The sequence below is a fragment of the Chinchilla lanigera genome, unplaced genomic scaffold (genome assembly GCF_000276665.1).
Source record: "Chinchilla lanigera isolate Chin_1 unplaced genomic scaffold, ChiLan1.0 scaffold00023, whole genome shotgun sequence".
Taxonomy (NCBI): Eukaryota; Metazoa; Chordata; class Mammalia; order Rodentia; family Chinchillidae; genus Chinchilla; species Chinchilla lanigera.
In genome coordinates, this window is record NW_004955424.1 from 344498 (window position 1) to 352832 (window position 8335).

An 8335-nucleotide genomic window follows, 5' to 3' on the forward strand; every position below is an offset into this window, starting at 1 on the left:
AAAAAAAAAAAAAAAAAAAAAAAAAAAAGAAAAAAATCTGCATGGCAAAATCACCTTAAACAAAGTCCAGAGTATCAGAGGAAAAAGTATAACTTAAAGAAGACAAAAAGCTCAATCTTCCAAAATATATATGCAGCTCTTAGAAACTGATAAGAAAATTGTCAGTATCTTAAAGGAAAATATTCCTACAACTCCCATAGACCCTACTTCCAACCCAATTAATTGTTCAATGTTCATTCCATCTTCATCTTTTTTTTTTTTTTTTTTTTTTTGGTCTTTTTCAGACAGGGTCTTGACAGGCAGTTCAGGCTGGCCTTAAGCTCACTTTGTAGCCCAGGCTGGTCTTGAACTCACAGTGATCCTCCTGCCTCAGCCTCCCGAGTGCTGGGATTACAGGCGTGTGCCACCACAGCCGGCTCTCTTCATTTTTAAAGCCTCCAATAGATGATTACACTTGCAACTCAACAGGATCAGACAGGTGGAGTAGGGGACAATAGAGGTAAAAAGTACAGAGGCTGTTGCAGGGTGTGGTGGCACATGCCTGTGATCCCTGCACTTGGGAATCTGAGGCAGGAGGATCACCATGAATCTGAGTCCAGTCCGGGCTCCACAGTGAGTTGAAGGCCAGACTGAACTTCATAGCAAGACCCTGTCTCAACAGAACAAAATAAAACAGAGGCTGGGGTGAAGCTCAGGGCTGGAACAAGGGCTTAGCATTAGCAGGTTTCGTCCTCAGCACCCCAAAAAGTGTATGGCCTGCAAGGCATCCCACCCTAGAGATTCAGGCTCTCATGCCTGGAAGTTTTAGGCGGGGCCAAGCAATCTGTTTTTTTTAAAAATTATTATTTCTGGAGACAGGGTCACATTGTGTAACTCAGGCAAACCATGTTGGCTTTGAACTCGCTATAGTACTACGTAACTGCCTCAAACTCTCCAACTGCCTGCCTCAGCCTCCAGCCAGTTAGCATCTCCGTTTTAACAGGCTCCTCGAGTGACTCCACGGCAGGACTGGGAAACACAATGGTCAGGCCAACTCTCCAACCTCAGCGCTGGTGAGGTGGGGCCAATCCACCGGTCTGCAGTTGCAAGGGCCGCAGTGTCAAGCCCAGCAGCAGCAGAATCACAGCCCATGTCACGACAGCCATGGCTGCCTATCCAAGGAGAGGCAGCTGCTGACCTCAAGAAATAGAAGGTCAGCAAAGGGCGATGGGATGAGAACTGCAGTGAGAAAAATGAATCTGGTGCCAGGGGTGTTGGTCCCAGCACTTGGGAGGCTGAGGCAGGAGGATTGCTGAGAAGTTCAGGCCAGGCTGAACTACATAGTGAGACCTTGTCTCAAAAAAAGAAAAAAAAAAAACCAGAAAAAAATCTGGGTTCAGTTGGGGTTGGTGAAGAAGCAATGCGGTAAGTTAGCAACACATCAGATACACGAAGACTGTCCAATGAGGCCAGCAGGCCACAGACCACAGAGGCCTCTGGAGCTAAGATCAGGGACTCAGTGTGCTTGCTGGACACAGGCTGGGTGAAGACCATGGTTCTGTCTGACCTGCCAGCTCCTCCCTCTGCAGGAGAAAAGCCGGCTTTGAAGACACTGGTTCACCCACAGCCACCAGAGACGGTATCTGGGATCCAGGCACTGGGGAAACGCAGGCTCAGGGGGAAGCAAGAGTCTGAAGGGCTAAGTCCGACCCCAGGCCGCAGCCGTTAACCTTGAAGATCCCAGGAGGTTACTGCAGTGTCACTTATTTGAAGCATTAGTCACGTCTCCACTTTTCCCTCGTCCTAGTCAGGCAGCCTGACCACTTCATATTCAAGTTCTACACCTGCCTTTTTTTGAGATAGAAGAAGAATTAAGTCTTTCTAGAAGACACCCTGTATCTTCACAGAGATCAGGTGCATGACAGTGTGGGGATTTGCAAATTAGCATATCTTAGATAAGTTTTGCTCATGGGAAAGCCTGGTTTACCCTGGAAAGACAAGCTGCTTGCTTTCAGTTTCCAAGGCACAGAAAGTGACCTTGGGTTGAAAAGCTGCGTTGGCGTAGGCCCTGGGGTCTTAAGGAGCAAGCCGCTTCTCCACAGCAGAAGCTGGGGGGCGCGGGAGGTATTGATCGTTTATCACCCACGCCTGGGAGCCACTGGCCAGGGCTGGTGTGCTCAATAAATAGTTCCTCTTTTCTTTTTTCCTGAGACCAGCTCTTACTAATTTGCTCAGGTTAGGCTCAAAGTCAGTCTACCTGCCTCAGCCTCCCAAGTGCTGAGACAACAGGAAGATACTAACATGCCTGGCTGTAAGTCACTCTTGAATTCATAAATGAACGTGGCTACAAACTCACCAGAAATACTTGCTGCAAGTATTTTTCAAGGCATGTAGAAATACTTGACAGGGTTGGTAAGCTTTGTCTAGTAACAGTACTCAGAGAACACTTTCTCTAGTCTATGCTGGATATTATCTTGGATTACATTTCCCTAAATCCACAAGAGAGTCCAGTGATGACTTCAGATGACTCCCCCCCCCATACTAGAGATTGAACCCAAAGCCGTATGTGTACTACACAAGTATTCTACCAGAGAGCTATACCCCCAGCCCTACAAGCCTCCACACATGCTTTAGTATAATAAACTTTCATTGTATTTTCACTTAAAAATGAAGGGTTTTTTTTTTTGTCTTTTTGAGACAGGCTCTTGATATACAGTTCAGGCTGGCCTTGCACTCTGTTTGTAGCCCAGGCTGGTCTCGAACTCACAAGGATCCTCCTGCCTCAGCCTCCCGAGTGCTGGGATTACAGGCATGTGCCACCATGCCCAGCTTTAAAAATGAAGTTAAAAGCCAGGGCTTGCTATGATTAGATTTGGGGTTTGGGGAGGTCATTTTGAGGGGGCAGAAGGAGAGGAAAGCGCATGAGGAGGCAAGGTCAGTGGGTGGCTGACCATTGCAACCCAGGTGACACCACAGTGCTCCGAACTGCCACATCACCATCGGACCATGAGAGCAGAGCGCTGTCACGGAATGATTTTTTTTTTTCCGGTACCAGGAATCAAACTCACAACCTTGTGCTTGCCAGGCAGGCGCTGTGCTGCTGAGCAAAATCCCCAGCCCCGATTGAATGTTGATATTAAAGAACCTCTAGCTTCTGGCTTCAATGCCTGGGTCAGTAAGGTGATTCAGCAGAGAGGCTGGAACACAAGGGGAAGCAGGTTCTAAGAGAATCTGGATCACACAAAGTGGAAATGTCCCATAACTGCTGAATTCGGGGCCAAGAGCTCAGGTCTGGATTGGAGTCACCAGCACCAGGCTGGCTTCGAACTTGTAATCCTTCTGCCTCAGCCTCCCACATACCAAGATTACCCATGTGTGCCATCACACCCACCTGGCACTTCCTTTTGTTTTTTTTGTTTTGTTTTTTTCTCTGGTACCAGGAACTGAACTCACGACCTTGCGCTTGCCAGGCAGGCGCTTTGCCGCTGAGCTAAATCCCCAGCCCTGGCACTTCCTTTTGAAAGGGAGGGAACCCACACCCACCTATAATGCTCAGTGAAGCTGCCAAATCGCAACCAGCCTTGGTGGCTTCGGGAATAGAAATTCACTTCCTCACAGTTCTGGAGGCAAGGAGTCTGAGATCAAGGTCCCCACAGGCTGGCTTCCTCTGCAGGCCTCAATCCTGGCTTTGCAGAGGGCTTGCTTCCTCCTGGGCCTCTGCGTGGCCTTTCCTCTGTATGTGTGCGCATCTGCGCAACGGTCTCTTCTTATGAAGACAGGCGTCATGATGGCTTAGGGCCCATTTTCTACATGCTCTTCGAGCCAGCAAATCCCAGCTGGGAACTTACCATCTTAAGTAAACAAAACCACATCTTACACTGTACAAGTACCATGTACTAACCGATTGTGCCACCATAGCTCCTAAACTTATCTTAAAATACCTTTTTTTTTTCCATCTTTTTGAGACAGCGTCTCACTATGCAGTTCAGGCTGGGCTTGAGCTCACTTTGTAGCTCAGGTTGGTCTCGAACTTGCAACAATCCTCCTGCCTCAGCCTCCTGAGTGGTGGGATTACATGTGTGCACCACTACACCTGGCTCACCGTTTTATTTTTCTGAGACAGGGTTCCACTGTCTCAGTGGGTTCAGGCTGGCCTTGAACTCGCTATATAGCCTAGGTGGGCCTTGAATTCATGATTATCCTCCTGCTTAAACCTCCTAAGTGCTGGGATTACAGGCGTGCACTACCACACCCGGCTACTCTTTTTTTTGAGAAAAATTTCTCAGTTCTCATTTTGGGTTTTTGCTATTTTTTTGTGTATTCCTGCTTATACATCCCTGAATGGGCTTATTATTTATATTCCAAGTAAGTAAAGATCTTCATTAATTCAACGTAAACTTTTAAAAAATTGATATTTACTTACCTTATGGTGTTCAAGAGGTTGAAAACAATGAAAAATAAAGCTCTGGTTGCCATGAAGAAGTAAGTGTACTTACTAACTGCAGTGGCAGGCAGAAAACTAGACAGGGACATCGGCAGATGTCTGCTTGTGGGCTTGTTTTTTGTTTTTTTTTTCCCACCTGTGGGTTTGTGTAGATGAACCAAGGTGAAGCAGCCTAAGTTTGCAGGCATTGAAATAACATGAAAGCTATTTCCAATTTAATGACCTTTTTCCTTCCCTGGAAGGAAAAACTATTGCTCAGTCATTTCAAAGATGCAACAATCATATTCCCAAGTGGCAGCGGAAAATAAGATATTTTTATTTGAATTGAATAATTTTCCAAAATGTTTTATTTTTTTTGGTGAGGACAATACGAAACAGCCTAGCCTTATTTTACACTGGCAGGAAACATTATCAATTGCCTTGAATATATTACGTGAAAAGGCAACTGAACAACATTATTACAAGAAACTTGCATTTTAGGCATAATTTTTAGTCTGTATAAGTGCTTTTAATATTTATTTATTTATTTATTAATATTTTTTTTTAAAAAGGCTTTAACTAGTTCAAGGCCAGCCTGAACTACACAGCAAGACCCTGGTCTCAGAAAGCTGGCAGTGGGCAGGGAGGAATTTTGACAGTAAACAAGCCTGGCCGTGGAGACAGGCTTTCCCTGTGTAGCCCAGGCTAGCCTCAAACTCACAGTGATCTTCCTGCCTCAGCCTCCCAAGTGTTAGGATTACAGGTGTGCACCACCACACCTGGTAATAGTTTTATATTTATATAATCAATGTGTGATTGAAAATAGAGAGATGTAACTTTCAATTCCCTAGACAAGGACAAATCCCCAGGACTGGGATGTATGTTGTAATAGATGCAAAGAGTCACTAGGTGGCTCTGTGTTTTTTAAATAGAACTAAGGTCCACAAAAGACATACTTAAGGAACAAAATATCCCTACTAGGTAGAACCTTTAATCAAAATAATAAACCATGATTTGCAATAATGGCCTCTCATTTAGAATAATTTGGGTTTTTTGGCTTTTTGTTTTTGCTTTTGTTTTTCTTCTGGTACCAGGAATCAAACTCGACCTTGCACTTGCCGGGCAGGTGCTTTTGCCGCTGAACCAAATCCCCAGCCCTTGTTTTCTTTCTTTTTTTTTCTTTTTTGTCTTTTTTGAGACAGGGTCTCCTTATGCAGTTCAGGCTGGCTTGAGGTCACTTTGTAGCCCAGGCTGGTCTTGAACTAGCAATGATCCTCCTGCCTCAGCCTCCCGAGTGCTGGGATTACAGGCATGCGCCACCACGCCCAGCTTATTCAGAATAATTTGGAGCGATGGGTTAATAATTAGACTCTAGCCAGGCGTGATAGTGTACACCTGTAATCCCAGCATTTGGAAGGCTGAGGCAAGAAGATCGCTGAGTGTTCCAGGCCATCCTGGGCTACATATAGTGAGATCCTGCTTCAAAAAAATCGGACCCTAAAGAAAAACTGCAAAGCATGTATGGGTGAGCAATCTGCTGACAGATAAAGAAGATATTATATATTCTTAAGAACACCAGTTACTAAAGGGCACAGACTTCAAAGCTTTCATAATCTAAGGACTTCAAGGTCCCCAACTTTTATTTTGTACTTTCTCTTTCTAGTTTAGGACTTTTCATTTAAAGACACATATACAATTTGGGCATTATAATATTAAATATTGCTCTCTAATTTTCTGGGTCATAGTTGTCTCTCTTATAACATCCCAGAGAAACATCAAAGCCAAGCCAAACAACTTCCTTGTGGGCCATGTGGGAAGTGGAGGCGGGTATCATGTTTATCTAAATTAAGAACATATTTAGACCTTTAAACCAAAATACGATTCAGACAAACACCGTTCCTTTCCACAGCATCTTCCTGGAGAAAGAAACAGTGTGCTTTTGAGTTCACAATAACTCTTTTCTACTTCCAGAGAAGATGACTACACAGTTAATTTGAAGTGAAATTTACATCTGAGGTTTTCATTTTTAAGAGGTAAGCTGCTGAAGTACAGAAGTAAGCTTCTCGTGAAAATAAACAACCCGGAGATTTCCAAACTATTAAATATTCCAAATTATGAGTCGGAGCAGCTACCCCAAATTGACTGACTTCTCAGAAAACGACATTCAACCTGCAACTGGCAAAGTCAAAAAGCTTTTCCTTTCTTCTCCTCTCTTTTTTCCTCTGTGTAATAATTTTGCTGCATAAGAAATGACAGAGATTGCATAAGTCACTAGGGCAGGAACATACAGAGAAGAACTAGACATGAAAACATGATTATTCTTTTCAAATAAAACCGAAAAAATAACTCAGTTCTTAAAAACACCAGTAGGTCCCCAAATATCACTCTTCCTAAGAGAAAGTTACCTCTTAAACGAGGACCTCAGACCTGTCACTTACTAAGAACACATTTAGGAATATTTCTAAGTGTAAAAAAGACCATTTTTTCTTATTGCTATAGTCGTGAGCCAATAAATAATGATCGCATGGCACGTGGGGTGGCCATATTCAACTAAATTTTTTTCCAGGCAGGGAACCCCATCTGCAAACTTGGAAAATTGAGAGAAATCGTGTGCTAAAATTAGGAGAGACCTTTTCTCTTTTTGCACAGCTGAAATTACTTTAAACTCAACCTTTTAAGCTTTCCGCTTTAAAATGCTAATTCCAAAATCACTCACCTAAATTGTCTGAAAATTTTCACCTTTGAAAAGATAACAAAATCACATCCAAACCCCGAACACGTCCGGTGGAAAGGACAAGTGAACGAACAGAGATTGGCTGGAAGAAATGAAACACCGATTTCAGTTGCTCTGATCAGGAAAACCCGGAGTAAAAAGGGTCTCACACCGAGGGTCCCCGGGACTGCGTTCCACAGAAGGGTCGTCAACCTACCAACTTGAGACCATACTCATAAGTGAAATAAACCAGACTCACGTGTGTTAACATCGTATTGGCTCCCTAGTGTGAGAAGCTGAAAGAGTAAATAAGACCTAAAATGTACAATACATATTGTGAAACGGGAAGAAACTGTTCAAAAGGAAAGAACAGCTGGGATGGGGGAAAGGAGGAAAGAAGGAAAGGAAAAGCAAAGATAGTAGTTAAAATCGTTATATCACTAATTTCTCTCGGTTCATTGAAAAGAAAGGTTTGTGCTAATATTGTTTGGACAATTAAATGCCTCTATCTTGAGCTCTGAGTAACTAATTTAAAGATAACAATACGCAATGCATTAACCACTGTTACGCTTGAAATTTTTTTATTTTTTTCTCTTTAAAATTTTTAAACAGAATTGGTGGTAGTACATGCCTGCAGTACACGATGACTGCACCCGTCGGGGGGAGGTGGTACGAGGTCATGACACGTTAATTCTTCCCACTCCCCGCCCCCCGCGGTGCCCTTCCTGTCCGCAGACCTCTGGATCTGCTTAGTAGTTTGAGATCAAGATCGGGAGCCCATTGGCTGAGAGCCAAACACGAATCCCGTAAGTGGATCGCGAAAGATTAGCCCGTACTAGGCGGGTGGCCCGAGCAGCTGCCCCAAACGGACTTACTTCTCAGAAAACGACTGTGCAGTGTGAGTTATCTTCTCGTCTGCATATTCGTTAAAACTTGTTACGGGGTTAAGAGCCGGTAGACTCGGAAGCCGGTGACGCCTTTCACCTGAAACCTGGCGCGCGGCTCTCTCCGCCCGGCCCGGGACAGCGCGGAGGGGCGTGGCGTGGGCGTGGCCGGACGGGGCGTGGCCAACCCAGCCCGGGAGCCGCGGGTATAAAGGCCCGCTCCGGGCTCCGCTCGCACGCCTGTCCGACCCGGCCGGGACCGCTCTTCGCGGCGCGAGGTGGCCCCCAAAGGGATGCAATCGCCCGAGCGGCGAGACCAGCCCCGCTCTCCCCTGG

General features: G+C 45.0%; 1 long non-coding RNA gene across 1 annotated transcript in view; it reads right to left on the reverse strand.

The window, feature by feature from the left end:
* Positions 1 to 8120, reverse strand: part of LOC102011884 — an 8906-nt gene extending 786 nt beyond the window's left edge. The window contains exons 1-2 of the long non-coding RNA XR_261019.2: positions 7991 to 8120; positions 7119 to 7218 (exon numbers count right to left, since the gene is read on the reverse strand). This is a non-coding gene — a long non-coding RNA (uncharacterized LOC102011884). The remainder of the gene's footprint in view (positions 1 to 7118; positions 7219 to 7990) is intronic.
* Between the last annotated feature and the right edge of the window lie 215 nt (positions 8121 to 8335).